Below are 15,049 nucleotides of genomic sequence, written 5' to 3'. Positions count from 1 at the left end.
TCAGTTTCTCCAGCTCTACCATAAGTGTTTTTGAAAGACTGAGCTGGAGTTCCATTCATTGACTAATTCAGTCAGAATATTTTGGTGCTTTCTTCATCAGGGTGAAAATGGACTAGAGACATTAGAGAATAATACCAAGTATTCATGCAGAGGTAGGAGCAGTGTCCAGAATAAGAGTTGAATCCTCCTTGTTCTATTTATATGGGTAAATTATTTAACCACACCAGTTACATTACCAGTTGGGAATGTCTCCACCTGACTAAATATATATTACCCCACATTGGCATCAATCTCCATTACCATAATATTGGCCATTATGGAAGCATGACAACATCATCCTACTCACAAATGTGACACAGAGCAGTGTCACAGACACCTCAATGCACGGGCCCTTAAGTCGAAATGGAAAGTTCAAAACACCTTCCCTGGCATTACTTCATATTTACATTAGTTTTGCTAATCTGTCCGAGTGAACTTTTTCCCTAAGAAAATGTAATAGGAATATTTCATTTGAAAATTTTATGTGGTAAGCAGCTGTCTAAAGTCTTAATTCCTGTTTTCGGTAGGGTAAGTGGCAAACACGACCGGGAAGGGAAAAAAATGCAGTTTTGTGCTAGTGAGGGCAGCAGGCAGTGGAAAATCCATGCAAAGTCTTTCCAGGAAAACGTTCCTACAGATCATGGCGCAAGCCCTCAAATGTTGGTGTAGAAAACTATACATTTCTTAATGAGATTGAGAGAAAGAGCCGAAAATGCCCCCAGCAATCATGAACCAGGCAGAGAGAGTGGCAGCAAATGACAAAAGTCACACAGCAGGAGTGGGCTGGCAGTCAGGGAGCCAGGCCCTGAGCCAGGTGGCCATCTGCAGCCTTTGTCCCATTACCACACCTTGTGCTAATCTTGGGGACCCTGCAGCAGATGGCAGGAGGGGAGCACCGCATACTCCTGCCCTTGCCCCAGCCGTGGTCTGTAACATGCCCATGACGTCTGCCATGCCCTGTTGCTCCTCTCACCTTTCTGACCAATCACAAAGCAAATCTTTCTCTGTGTAGAAATTCAAGCTAGACCAGAAGCATAGTTTGTCTTTGCCTACATCTCACATGACTTAAATGAGGGGAACTGGTATAGTAACAAGAGTAGTTTAGGGAAAAGTCAGATGAGGGTTCCTGTCTTTTTTAGGTATAACTTTGGAAAAATTGCCCAATCCCTGACCCTCTTAAAATAAGACAACAATATTTTTCTCATAATTTTTCATAAGAATTAAATAGTATATTATAAAAAATTTGCCTGAGTTTCTCAGTAAATTGTAATTTATCATTATAGTATAATTATTATTTTATAAAGATATATATGACATATATAATATAAAGATAAAATATACCTGTATATCATAGAATAATAACATGTAATAATCTCATCAGTTGCCATGCTTGAAGGCAATATGGACTTTGAGACAGAAGAAATGATAACCCCAGGAGCAGCATAGAGGCCTTAAAAAGAAGTAAAACATGTGTAGGACACCAGTATCCCCAGTGGATGGAGCCTTGCCTGCCTTTCCATCTTTGTTGTAACTGTGTGGAGGCTCTAGTAGAGTCTGATTCCAAAAAGTCTAGAATCAACTACAGCTGAGGGCTTTACTTCCCTGCTCCCTAGTTTTCATCTTTTTCTAAATATGTGTAAGACCAATGTCTACCTTACAGGACAGTTTTATGGATTAAACAGAATAATGTATGTAAAAGTTCTCCAAATAGCAAGCTGTGCCATTCTTAGTAAGTGAATGATGTCTGACCATTGATGATTGAGATGGTACCTAAAGATATGGAGAGAATGATAAAAAGAGAATAATGTGAAGGAAGATGAGCACAGGCAAAATATACCAGTAAGTTGGATTATGAAAAGGACTGAAATCAAAGTAGTTAGGAAAGCATGTTTGCAGAAATCAGAAAGCCAAGTACCAGGGTTTGTCCTCAAACATAGTCCAGCTGCCTACCTGGAGATGGATGGAAGGGGACATGGAGGCATGGTTGCGGGTGGGGGGGTGGTCTTCTGCCTCCCTTGGACAGAGCAGCTGGAAGATATCCATGTCAGTCAGAAACTCCTTAGAGCAACAGTATAAGGCAGTGCTGGGAGGCCACGTGGACCACTGGTAGGAAGTGTGAGAATTCTCTGGCCATCCCAGACTGAGATCCCAGGTTTCCATGCAGCTAAAGAGAAAGTCTGCAGTGAATCATTCGCCAAGCAGATCTTGATTTGGTATGATTTTTGCAAGACAGTTGTTTGTTTGTTTGTTTATAGATATATGTGTACGTTAATCTCTTGGGAGTAGAGAAGGAGAGACTAAGAGGTCTAGTATGTGGACAAATTTTGCCTGGTATCAGAGACAGTCAGTCAGGTGTGGCCACAAAAGGGGACACAGGAGAGACACAGGAAAACACACTGTATTATACTCATATGTCCTAGAGAGAAAGGGACACTATAAGCCAAGAGGGAGACACACGGAGGAGGCGCATCAAAAGAGGGGGTTTAACCAAGCAGATGGGGAGCCAAGAGAGAGAGTGAGGACCTATGGAAAGTGCCTTTATTGGGAATCAGGCACAAGAGGATTTTATTGCTGTGTATGATGATCACTAGGTCACTGACAGGGGAGGGCAAGAAGGGGAGCTTGGGGCAGGGACCAGCCTTATTCATACTGATACTCCTGGTCCCACCTGGTGGGGTGTTCCCACCCGTGGCCTAGTTGTGGGGATGCCAAGGCAGCAGGAAAATGTGAAGTGTCAATGTTTACAGTATAGGAGTTAGCTGTTTAGTCTACATTATGGCTCCAGTAGCAAGAAAAGTTTGCCTAGCTTCCATTGACACATCCAAGTTAAAAGATAGGAGTTGATTCTAAAAATAAAAGCAATTCCCAGGTTACAGAGAGAAGATTATGGGAAAGTAATAGAGAAGTTTGGGACCAAAGATATCCTTAGGAAATGTTTTTGTATTATACTTTCAGTCTAGGAGACTTCACAACTGAGAATTTTTGTACATGAATTATAGTAATGATACAGGTGACTTAGGTCACACATTCACCCACATACACATCTGTGTGCACAAGCGTGTGCGCGCGCACACACACACACATACACACACACATATACAAGCATTGGGTCATTTGTTTACTGATGAATCCCCAAGGGACTGCTGTAGTACTGGGCACAGAATATGTACTCAATAAATACAGAAAACTTGTGGAATAAGTTAATAGGTAAATGGATGGATGGATGGATGGATGGATGGATGGATAGATGAGGGATGGAGGGATGAAAAAAGCAACAAACAAACACATAGACACACACAGACAGAGAAATATTACTCCCTGACTTCAGAACTAAGATTCAGAGGTGTGGAATGGGAGCCAAGCTGCCCGTTTAACGGGCTTTTAGTTTGGCTGAGCCTTAAACTCACAAGTCCAAGGAAAATCAAAGGGCTATAGAACCAAAATGTCTACATCTTTGTCATATATTTAATTTTCCTTACACACACAAAAAAGCAAAACCTACGTGTAACAAATATATCAAAAAATCTGTCCATGGAGCTATGGAATGTTGCATGTGGTTATAAGCAAGACAGTTTACAGCCTCATGACAAAATGTGGCCATCTGTAAAATATGATAAAACCACCCACTCACATTTCTTACAGGTATCCTTGAAAGGCTGAGAAACACAGGCAGTAGCTCAGAAGAAAATAGTCATTGGGAGAAACCTGAAAGCACACTGTCCCAAATGGGAATAAGGGGCTTGCTAATCACAGACATCACCAGACATGCCAATGAATGGGCTGAGACCACCTCTTCTTGGAAGACTACTTCAAAGAGATAAATAAAAACCATTATTAGCTTATCATTACTTTGGGGGCTGCACTCACGAACCGCACAGGAGCTAAATGGCCAATTATCAAAGGGAGTAGAGAGTGAAACATGTCATTCATTGAAAAGTCTGTGACTGCAGGTCAGAAGACTCAGGTTTAAGTACAAGTTGTACCACTTAGAAGTCATATGATCCAAGTCAAGTTATTTAATCTCACTCCCCAATTAATCCCATAAATCCTGTGCCAGACACACAACACGCTGGGCCATGAATGAATGGGAGAATAAAGGGAATTATGCAAATCAAACAGGATCGTACACGTGCACATTCTGTGCAACACTGAAAGCACAATGTGGAGGTATGATTACTATATTCCTAATAATAGGTATTCTAGAACTTGCTCTGAATCCCCGAAACTGGATTGATTGGCTAATAGGGCCATGTGGGCAGAGGTTGAACTGTTAACTTGGGGTATAAGCTGGTTTTTCCTCTCATGCAGATTTTCTCAGCTAGGAGCTCCATCAATTGAAGCCAAAGAGACACTTTCTTGGGCTTCTTATGGCGTAGGGGTGTGTGTGTGTGTGTGTGTGTGCACACGCACGCGTGTGTGTGATAAATGTGATGTGTGGCTATGAACAGGACAGTAATGGTAGCGCAACGTCTTGCACTGCTCAAGTCCATTAACAAATGAAATCTTTCTTCTTAGTGCCTGTTTAGTTTAATTTTTTCCCCCAACCAACTCGCTTGAGCCAAAAGAGAGGCAAGAATTTTCCACCTTGCTGCTTAATTGGCAGTCTGACATTTGGCCTCTTGCACCTCTCAGAAGTTTGGCCTCAATGACTAGCCTTCTTCATGCCAAGCAGCATTAGCGCTCTGTTAACACTAGGCAGCGGCACAAGCAAAAAGTCCCCTTGTGGGAACAATGTGACTTCATGTAGCTGACATCTGAGCAAAGAAAACACCAAAGAAGTCCAGACAATTTTTTTTTTTAATGAGCAAACGGAAAACAAAGAGAGAGTAAACCGAGGATCTAATTCAAGAAGTTGGTGAGTCGCTGCAGATACCTCGGTGATAGAATTTTGAGGAGCTGATAGGGATGTACACAAGTTTAGGCATCCACTGCATACGTTTGGGAGGGGACATGTGTTGGTGGTTGATGGAAGAAAGCAAGCCTGCAACATAATGCACCACCCTTGCAACACCTTCTCTACATGCCTCACAGTCTGGCTTTCCACAGCCTTCTGTAATGCCCTTTTATCACAGCCTTGGAAACAACTGCCATGTTCAAGACTTTGTTGGAAATAATTGAATACTCACCACTGTTGGAGAACATGCCTGGGACAATGGCTGCTCTCCATGCATTGCCCATTGTTACTGTTTAGAGAGACCTGCCTGTGATATCTGAGGATTCCAAATCTAACATCCACCACGAAAGACAAGGACCAACTACATGCTGCTGGTTTGGGATTTCATGCCCAACTGACTGGATAATATGGATAATTGCGTTTTTACAAAGACAGAAGACCCAACTAATTAGGGGAATCAGTTCAGTATGTCCATCTTTCTCCATGGAAACTGCCAGAACCCCCCCACCCCTGGGCTTACTCCAGGCTGCTCATCTGGGTCCTACATTCTATATTCTCTAGGACAACTTCTTTTCCTGTTCTTCTTCTCCATCAACCATGAGTAAAGCCTAGAGACATTCTGTTTGATTTTATTTCATTCTGAGCCCTTGACAACAGCAACAAATCCTAACAACAATGCTTTTCTAGCAAAGATTCAGGGCTAACCTGCCACAAAACGAAAAGTTTGCCACCACATGTCCCTCTCTGTGCTGTTGGTTTCCAACTTCCCACACAAAGGGAAAGATTCCCCATATTGCTTCCCTCTTCCTCCTTTCATAAGACTCTTATTTAATTAAGACAGGATTTCTCCACCTCGGCTCTATTGACATTTGGGGCTGATTAATTCTTTGTTGTGGGGGCTGTCCTGCACACTGATGGATTCCTAGCAGCATCCCTGGCTTCTACCCATTAGACACTGGCAGCACCCTCTCTCTCTCCAGTTATGACAACTAAAAATGTCTTCAGACTTTGATAAATGTCTTGCTGGGGACACCATCACCCCAGGTAGATAACCACTGCACTAAAGGGACCTCAACAGTGATCCTTTCCCAGGAAATTGACAATAAACTGTCTTATAATGATAGAATTTGGGGCATTCACAAGTTTGGTGCCCTTCCTGGGGATCCCAAGGTCACTAAATGAAGGTGGCCATGCAGTCAATAGCTGGTGTATCAGAATTATGTATAATTGAGACCTAGAATAAAGCGATCACAAGCATTTGGCCCAAAGCAGTAGCAATTTCAGGTGTAAAACCTCCTATTCATTGGACTTCTGGGCCAGTGCACTCCCTTAAGATCATGGAACAACTCTCAGCTAGGCAGAAGGGATGTTCTCCATTCCTCAGATGATGTGTTTTCAAGCTCAGAATATACAACTATAAAACCCAGCACTTAGGAGCCAGTATCTGTGTGCATAATCTCACACAATTTACAGCCCCAACCAGAAGGTGATGTCATCAACTGAGGCACATATTCTACACCTCGTTTTCCCGTGGTAGGATTTACACTTTCTTGGAGAATGTTGAGTTGGCAAAGAGTGGTGAAAGTGAGCAGCAAAGACCCAAGGCAGGCACAAACTACTCTTTAAGAGTAAAGTCCTATTCCTGTGTGGTTTGTGACCAGCCAGAATGTGAGCACTTCAGCACATTTTGTGCAGTGTAAAATCATTTACCATGGTATGAGTGAGGGTTGCTTTAAATAGAATGAAAGAAAATTACTATTGCAGTAAGGAAGCTGGCTAATGAACATTTGTTTGTGGCAAAATCCTTTCAGGGATCTGGCAAACTCGGACAACCCAATATTAGGTCTACCAGTTGGCTTGGATGACTCCAATCCCAGAAAACAAAAGATAGGAGCATTAATTCTAAGTCTATGAACTCTTGTGAAGTTAAGACAAAGGTTCTATCTTCTTTTCTGTTTGGGGGAAAAAAATGATCTCCTAATAAAAATAAAAAGGACTGTGCCATGATTTTTAAAAAATTTAAATGTATATATTTGGCCAATTATCTGTGTTATTAGAACATTTACAATCCTTTCATTTGGACTTTAAAATTTTTCAAGTCTATTAAATTTGTAGAGCAAATCCCCTGCTATTTATACTGATTCCATTGCTACTGATGAAATTTTAAATGTTGAATGATGTATCCCAAATCCTCAAAGGTTAACTTCCAATATGGATTTAATTTTTTTTAAAAAATACAACCTCAACAGTGCACATCACTTAATATCCTTGAAGACTGACTTTTTTTCCCATTTTGAAGACAGCTCATTGACTCACAAAGCAGAGTTTGAACCTGGCACTTGGCAACTCCTAAGGCACTTCACTCTTCTGGCAATGGGATCTTTCTGCTAGAAAAAAAATTAACTCATGGTATGGTTTTTGAAAATCTCTGGCTTTGGGATTAGTGCCTATGTGACAGGACTGGAGGCAGCACGTTCTTTCTTGGCTATGTGAGCTGCATATTAATCACACAGAGTGGAGTGTATACAAGACCAAAACATGAAGCCAAAGCCCAACACTTTTTAACCAAAAAGGAGAGAAGTATGTCATGGAAGACGTAACATCATATGCTGTTGCTTGAATTTAAAAAAAAAAAAAAAGGAAAAAAAGTGTATGTTTGTGTGGAAATGAGAAGTCACTAGCTCATCTTTCAAGGCATGGCAATCAGAATCCCTGTGTGTGCCTAGCACACAGCACGGTGCTTCTGACCCATTCCCTCAGCAACCTAAATCAGAGTGTTAACAAATGTACATTGAGAAGGTATGGCCCATAGAACTCCCTCTCAAAATTTAAATGACTCATGTGTTTAGGTATTTTTTCTTTTAAAATGTAATAACCAGAGTTATGGGTTCTTAACTGGTTTGTGGGTGAGACAGTCTGATCAAGTCTGTCCTATTGGCCTCACATTTCCTCTGTTGCCCAAACACATACTCACTGCTCTGCCATCAATGTGTTTTTCTCTCCATCCATCATCTCCTTTCATCCTTAGTTCTTTGAGGGATCTGTGCCAGGAATGGAATCAAGCATCACCTCCACTGGGAGTCTGTCTCTGGCCTTCGGGATGGTTCTTCTCTCCCCTTTCGCCAAGACACTGTGTCTATCTCTGCTATCACAGGAAGCTCTGTGTTGTGCTGTGATTGTCCATGAGGACTTTTGTCTTTTATGCATAACCTCTTCCAGGGAAGCAGTATGTCTTATCTATCTCTATGTCTGCAGGGTAAGGCACATAGTGAGTGACCTTCTACACATTCTAATAAAAGGACAAATAAATGAGGGGCAATGAATGGATATAAGAATCACACTGACAACTTTTCTCTCTGAAGTTGACAAGAATTTCAGGCACATCTGTAAGACGTCCCACCTGGTAGGTCAGAGAGCAATGGACACCACTTGGCTTACCTGTCCTGTGACAAAGGAGCTCAGTCAGGTAAGAAACATAAAATCTGGGAGCAGGACCCTGAATTCCCACCCTTTCAGTGGTAGTTCATCCCTTTTATTGTTCTCGTTTTAAAAAAGTATTATTTTTGGTAATTTTCCAAGGAAATTTTGGATCAGTGTCACACATCAGAGAAACTATTATCTAAGCAGGGAGACAAGGCAAATCCTCTCAGAAAGTCACCAGACAACTCAAGGCAATAGAGGCAAGTGCAGGAAATTGGGCTTCTCAGTCAAACAGCCCACGGAAATGGCACTTTGAAATTCATTGCTGTCCTGACCACGTCATAGATGTTGCAGGAATAGTACTAATTAAATTAGTGTCCTCTCTCCTGAGAGTCTTGGGAAGACAATTTTATGGTAAGATATGCTTTTCATTTCATTTTTCTTGAAGATACAGTGCATGATAAACAATATGTATTTCTTCTGCCATTCACTCCTGGCAGGTTTAGAATCCAACAAGCAGCTCATCTCTACTCCAGCAAGAGTTTCAGACTTAGAGTCTATACGTTTGTGTTGGTCTCATTCCTGCCCAAATTTCTTTCTATCCTGCTATTTGTTTTTACTTCTTTACCTACTTCTGATAGATGTTATCTTACTAGTATGTGTTATTTCTATAAACTGTCATAAATCCTTTTCGAAGTAATGTAGCAGAAATATTAAATTTGTATATAAAAACAGAAGCGAGAGGAGATGCAACACGGGGGGTTAAGGGGGTAGGAGAAGAGTAAATGAAACAAGATGGGATTGGGAGGGAGACAAACCATAAGTGACTCTTAATCTCACAAAACAAACTGAGGGTTAATGGGGGGAGGGGAGTTGGGGGGGTGGGATTATGGACATTAGGGAGGGTGTGTGCTATGGTGAGTGCTGTGAAGTGTGTAAACCTGGCGATTCACAGACCTGTACCCCTGGGGATAAAAATATATTATATGTTTATAAAAAATAAAATTAATAAAAAAAAAACAGAAGCAATACTCAAAACATTTAATAACTACTATGGCATGGTCATTGACCAATCAGAAAGGTGCTATCCATTAACAACAAAAATGTCAAACTGGTGTAAGCAGGCAGAACGCTGTCCTTGCTGATAAATAAATTAAACAGCATCATCTCAAGTGGAAGAAAGAGTATTCATTCAGTTTGGATTCCGGGGACTAGGAAAAGCAGTACCCACAAGAAGTACTGAAGCGAAAGTCAAAAAGATCTGATTTGGGAAACCTGGCTCGGTCTCTTAGTCACTTTCTGAGTTTCAGATTTCTCACATGCAAAAAAAAGAAAAGAATACTTGCCTACTTCACTGGGCTGGTAGAAAAAAAAAGATACATGAGTTCTTTGCAAAAAAAAAAAAAAAAATATGACTGGACTGATGTAGAAATGTTGCATCCCAAATGATTATTTGGAACTTTCAGTAAAATTTTTCAATGAATCACTTCATTTTCTTTCAGTATTTTTTTTTTTCAGAGCAGGGAAACATGTTTATGCATTAGAAATGTCTCTACCTTGGTTTTCTTGGATAATTTTGCAGATTGTTACTGAAATTAGTGGATTCCTCCATGAAGGAAAGTAGAAACACTGGGTGGCCAGGAGCTACCACCCTATGCACAGAAAGCTGCTCTACAGTGGCCTTGGGATTTGGCCATCTGGCCACAAGAGCAGCCAGAAAAGAGGGAAGGGCAAAGCCAAAATTCAAGCCAGGCATTTCAACTTCAGCCTTTAGCCAGTGAGGTCATTTTCCATGTGTTCTCTCTTTCCACTAAATTCAATGTCTCTTAAGTGTTGAACACACAGGTCTGAGCCCCTGTGATGAGCCATCCAGGCCAGCACAATGACACTTGCCATCTTGACACTGTCATCTGGGGCTGGATCTTTGTGAGTACAGGAATCAAGCCAGGGCCTGAGGTTATAATTTGTCCTTTATGCCAATGAGCTCCTTGTCCTCATAACCCTGGTTTCTGGAGAGCTCACTCCATCATATCTCTGGGGGGCATAAGGGTATGGTGGTTCAAAGGCTTTCTGGTTTACAGTCCCAACTCTGACATGGATGATTGGTGTGCTTTGGCTTTCAGGGTCTTCATATATCATGTGGGAATTATATGAGTACCTAACTGAGAGTGGTAGCAAAGATTTAATGAGCTCATTCATGTAAAGCACTTAGAGTGCTTACTGCTCACAGAAGCATTCTGTGTATGTAAAGTATTATTATCCCTATGGCCCCAGGAGAGAATAGTATAGTTTCAAATTCATTAACACAGAAAAGCTGCTACTGATTGTTCAAGATCATTCCCATCCCCTCACAGAAATTCTTTATTACAGCCATACCCTAACAAGTGTTATTTCACACTTGCTGTTTTAATTGTTCTATTCCCTCTGCATGGAAAGTGGTGATATTGTAATATAATAAGAAATATATATTTGATCATCGTTGCCAGTTCCTGGCACAGAACTGCCAATCTCTTGGAATTTCCTGAGTGATATGCGTGAGAGGAACATCTTTTATTTTTCATAAGAATTCCCTTCCAAACATATTTGAGTTTATACTAATAAGGTGACTTATAGAAAGCTCCAAAAGATGGAGGGCTGCTCTCCTGGGGAACCAGCCATCTGATTACAGGGTTGTAACTTTTAGTCCCTTCCCCAACCTCCTGAGGGGGCAGGGGATGGAGATTGAGTCCACTTACCAATGGCCAATGGCCAATGATTTAAGCAATCATGTAATGTACATCATATATGTAAGCAATCCTCCATAAAAACCCCAAACAACAAGGTACAGAGAGGTTCCTAGTTAGTGAACACATTGAGGTGCTGGGAAGGTGGTGAGAGAGAGTAGAAGCTCCATGCACCCCTTCTCACCTTGCCCTATGCTTCTCTTCCTTCTTATTGTTCCTGAGTTGTATGTAGCCTTTTATATTTAACTGGTCCTCCATTAAGTAAACTGTTTCCCCAAGTTCTGTGACTTTTTCTAGCAAATGACCCAATCCAAGAAGGGGTTGTGGGAACCCCCATGTATAGTCGGTCAGTCAGAAGTACAGGTGACAACCCAGGACGTGCAATTGGCTCATGAAGTAAGGGGCAGTCTTGTGGGATAGAGCCCTTAACCTGTGTGGTCTGTGCCAACTCCAAACAGTTAGCATAGGAATTTAATTAACTGTAGGACACCCAACTTGTGACTGCTGAGAACTTGAGAATTGCTTGGTTTGGAAAAACCCACATATCTGATGTCAGAAATGTTGGTGTGAATATAGAGAAAAACAACGCTTTTTCTTTTAAATGCCTTTACCAATTTTTACGTCTTACTACATCCTTCAAGTAGCAATTCTAAGGCATCCTACTCAGGAAGTCTTCTTGTATGTATCTCTCAGGATGAGATAAGTGTCTATTCCTTGCCATCTTAGTTTCTGCAGGAGAACCACCTGGATTGTTGAGTTATTTCAGGACAGAGTAAGCTCCTGCATTTTGCTCTCTTCCCCAGCATAACCTAACAGAGTTGGTGCTCAATAAACACCCAATGAAATTATAAATAAACATATAAATTCAACATATTGGGATCCTGCCATTCTGCACAGGCTTATGTGGTGTCCACCAACATGGTACAATTTCACAGATGCAAGGGAAAATGCCTGATATCCTCAAATGCCCTTCCACAAGGGCCTAATTTCTTATAGCTCCACTCATTCATCTATCCATACATTGGTGCAGCACTGTGCTGGATTCCAGGATTCTAAAACATAATCAGATCTGGCTGCTGCTCTGCTACTACAGTAGTCTCCCCCTGGGATGATGGTTTTAAATCCCTATTTTGAGTTCAGACAGTGTTTACACAGGAAGTCCTTCTCTAAATGTCCTTTATGCCTTTAGAACATCAATGAAGGATCTCAGATACATTGTCATTGAGGGAGAAATAAGGAGAACCTGAGGCCTCTGGACATCTACAGAGGGCTAGGGAAATGATGGTCAGCACCAAAGAGAAAAAGAAAGAGCTAGAGGGAGTCAAGTCAGAATGAGTCTCTGTTTAAGACACAACTCTGATGTGGGGCTGGCGGCCCCAGAAGCAGACTTATTAATAATTGAGCTCAGTGGGAAAGGGATCTGAAAATCAGCATGCTATAAAAGAAAGAGCCTATCTTGGGGTTAAACAGACCTTGGTTTGAATCTCATCTCTCTACTTAGTAGCTATAAAGACCAGGGAAAACCTCACTGTCTCTGATCATCAGTTTCCTCATCAGCACAAATGGAGATGGACTCAGGGTGTTTGCTGTGATGCTTAAATGAAATTTAGTATCAAGTAACCAGTTAGATAGTATGTGCTCAATAAATGTTGTCTCTCTTTTCTCCTCTCCTACTTAAGTACAAAGCAATCCCTGTGCTTGGATGTGCTTTCAGCCACGTGGCTCTGCAGGTGTCACATGCTCCATGGATGTCTATTCAGAAACCTGTTCACATGCAAATCAGGAGAGCAGGGGGTACAGGCAAGGTGGACGCTCTGCTGTCTGACACCAGGCAGGATGTGGCTAGGGACACTTGGGTCTACATCAGGTAAGATGGCCTCTCCCACAAACACTGTTTCTGGAACCAGGATGCAGAGGAGACTTGGGGGGATTCCCTTCAAGATGTGCCCAGTCCTTCCTTACAGACAGAGCTTATAGAAGTGCTGTCCTTGCAATGCCAGACCCAAGGAGAACTGAATTGTGGGGCAGCACTGGTCCCCTGGCTCCAGGACCTGTCCGTTGGTAGCCAGAAGCTCATCCCACTGCTCCCCCAGAGTCTGACTGTTACTGTGGGCAGGCACGTGGGGTGAGAGATGTGGGTGAGGCAGTGCTTCCTTCTAACAGGCAACTTCAAAGTCTCTGAGGATGTTGTCTGGCATGGATGAGAGTCAGGGGCAACTGGAACTGTGGAATTTCCACTTACAAAAGGTCCCATTCAGAGCTACATGCCCTGTTGCATAATGAGGGAACAAGGAGACATTTGATGGCTTTAAAAAGGCCTTGAGCTCAAAACAAAGGGGCACAACTCTCTCTGCTTTGTCTTCCAAGCACTAAGGCCCACCTTGTGTGATGGTAGGTTACAAAAACGATGACAGCTTACTCACACTGCCTTGGCAGAAAGTTTACTTCTGGACAAGAGGCCCTGCCCTCTGACCCGAGTTTCCCCAAAGGTTCCAGCATACATTTCAACTGGGCAGCGAAAGATATGGATTAAAGACCCAGTCACCTAATACATAAATAGGAACTCTCTGAATGCCCCCCTCATTCCGATAGCCAATCCGTTCCCAGTTACTTCCTGTACCACCACCGTACCCAACCCTACCATGCTGTCCATTCATTCCACGAGTTATGAAGTGACCTGAGAGGCACAATCTCTGAGACCATGTCTAAAATATCTCAGAACAGTCCAAAATCACAATGTCATCCTGAACTGAACTTGTATTTAAGAGGTTAATCTAATAAATTCTATGAGCAAGAGCATCTTATGTTTGTATCTTAAGATTTGGTCCATACCTAGATGAGGGAACAGAAGCTTAGAGAGGCTGTCTCCAGCCCAGTACTAGTAAGCTAGAGAGCTGTGGATTTTCACCCATCAGCACCAACATGCCATCTGCTCAGCCCCTCACGCACAGCTCTTGCCATTCCGAGAGAGTCCACTTCCCCAGTGATGATCACACAAAGGGCAAGAACCATGGTGGATATTGGTGGATACTGCTGGAATTTCCCGGAGTGCCTTTAAAAGATCCTTGCACAGTTCTTTTTAAAAATGAATTCTAAAAATGATTCGATTAGTTATACCAAATATATGCTTATTGATCAGTATCTAATTTTGTTCATTTTATCATGCATCAGCTGCTCTTAGCCCATCTCTAAATTAGAAACTTTATAAAGCCCTCTAAGTGTTCACCTTCAGAGGTAGAATTATAAGCAGCACAATGTATATTTTGAAGCGTGAAGCATTTAAGTTTCAGGAACACAGTATCCCTGTGCAGACAGAAAAGGTAATGACTTACATGCCAACTCACAACTGGGAAAATGAAGTCACCCAAGAGACTTTAACAATGGAAATCTTGTGTTTCTGGTGCACATGTTCAGTCAGAGACATGAAATGTTAAAGAATCTTCATCTACAGGAATGGTGCCAGCTCCTCTCTCCTGCACATCCTCTCTGTGGATTAATCATCAGGCCCCCGGTAACCACAATGTGACCACTATGTGAGGAGCCTTCTTCCCTGAAACAATGAAGTTCTGTCCATTTGTCTTTGGGAGGCATTTACAGCTTGAGGACATCGCTCTGTTTTATTTCAAGTACTCAGAGCTGGCTTCTCGGGACATGGCTGGAAGGGGTGTTGAGCTGGATTGGGCAATAACAAATGTTCCAGCGGGACACTGAAACATTCTTACTATGTGGGGCACCGAGCAGGGACACATTTTAAAAGGTGAGGAAGGCAAGAACGTGTTTCGTAAAGACCAGCATGAACATGCTAACCCATGACTCTGGTAAAACTGTGACTGTCCTGGTCTCGAGGCCTCAGTGGGGTCTTCCCCATGTAAAGGTGATAGGACAGAGAGGAACACAATTGCTAGAGCCCTGACTTTGTCTCGATAACCAATGAGATGAAATAGTGTCTATTCATCTGGCTGGGTAGAGTTCT

This window comes from Enhydra lutris, unplaced genomic scaffold, assembly GCF_002288905.1.
Source record: "Enhydra lutris kenyoni isolate GAN:26980312 unplaced genomic scaffold, ASM228890v2 scaffoldscaffold35, whole genome shotgun sequence".
Classification (NCBI taxonomy): Eukaryota; Metazoa; Chordata; class Mammalia; order Carnivora; family Mustelidae; genus Enhydra; species Enhydra lutris.
Note: the sequence above shows the minus strand (reverse complement) of the source record.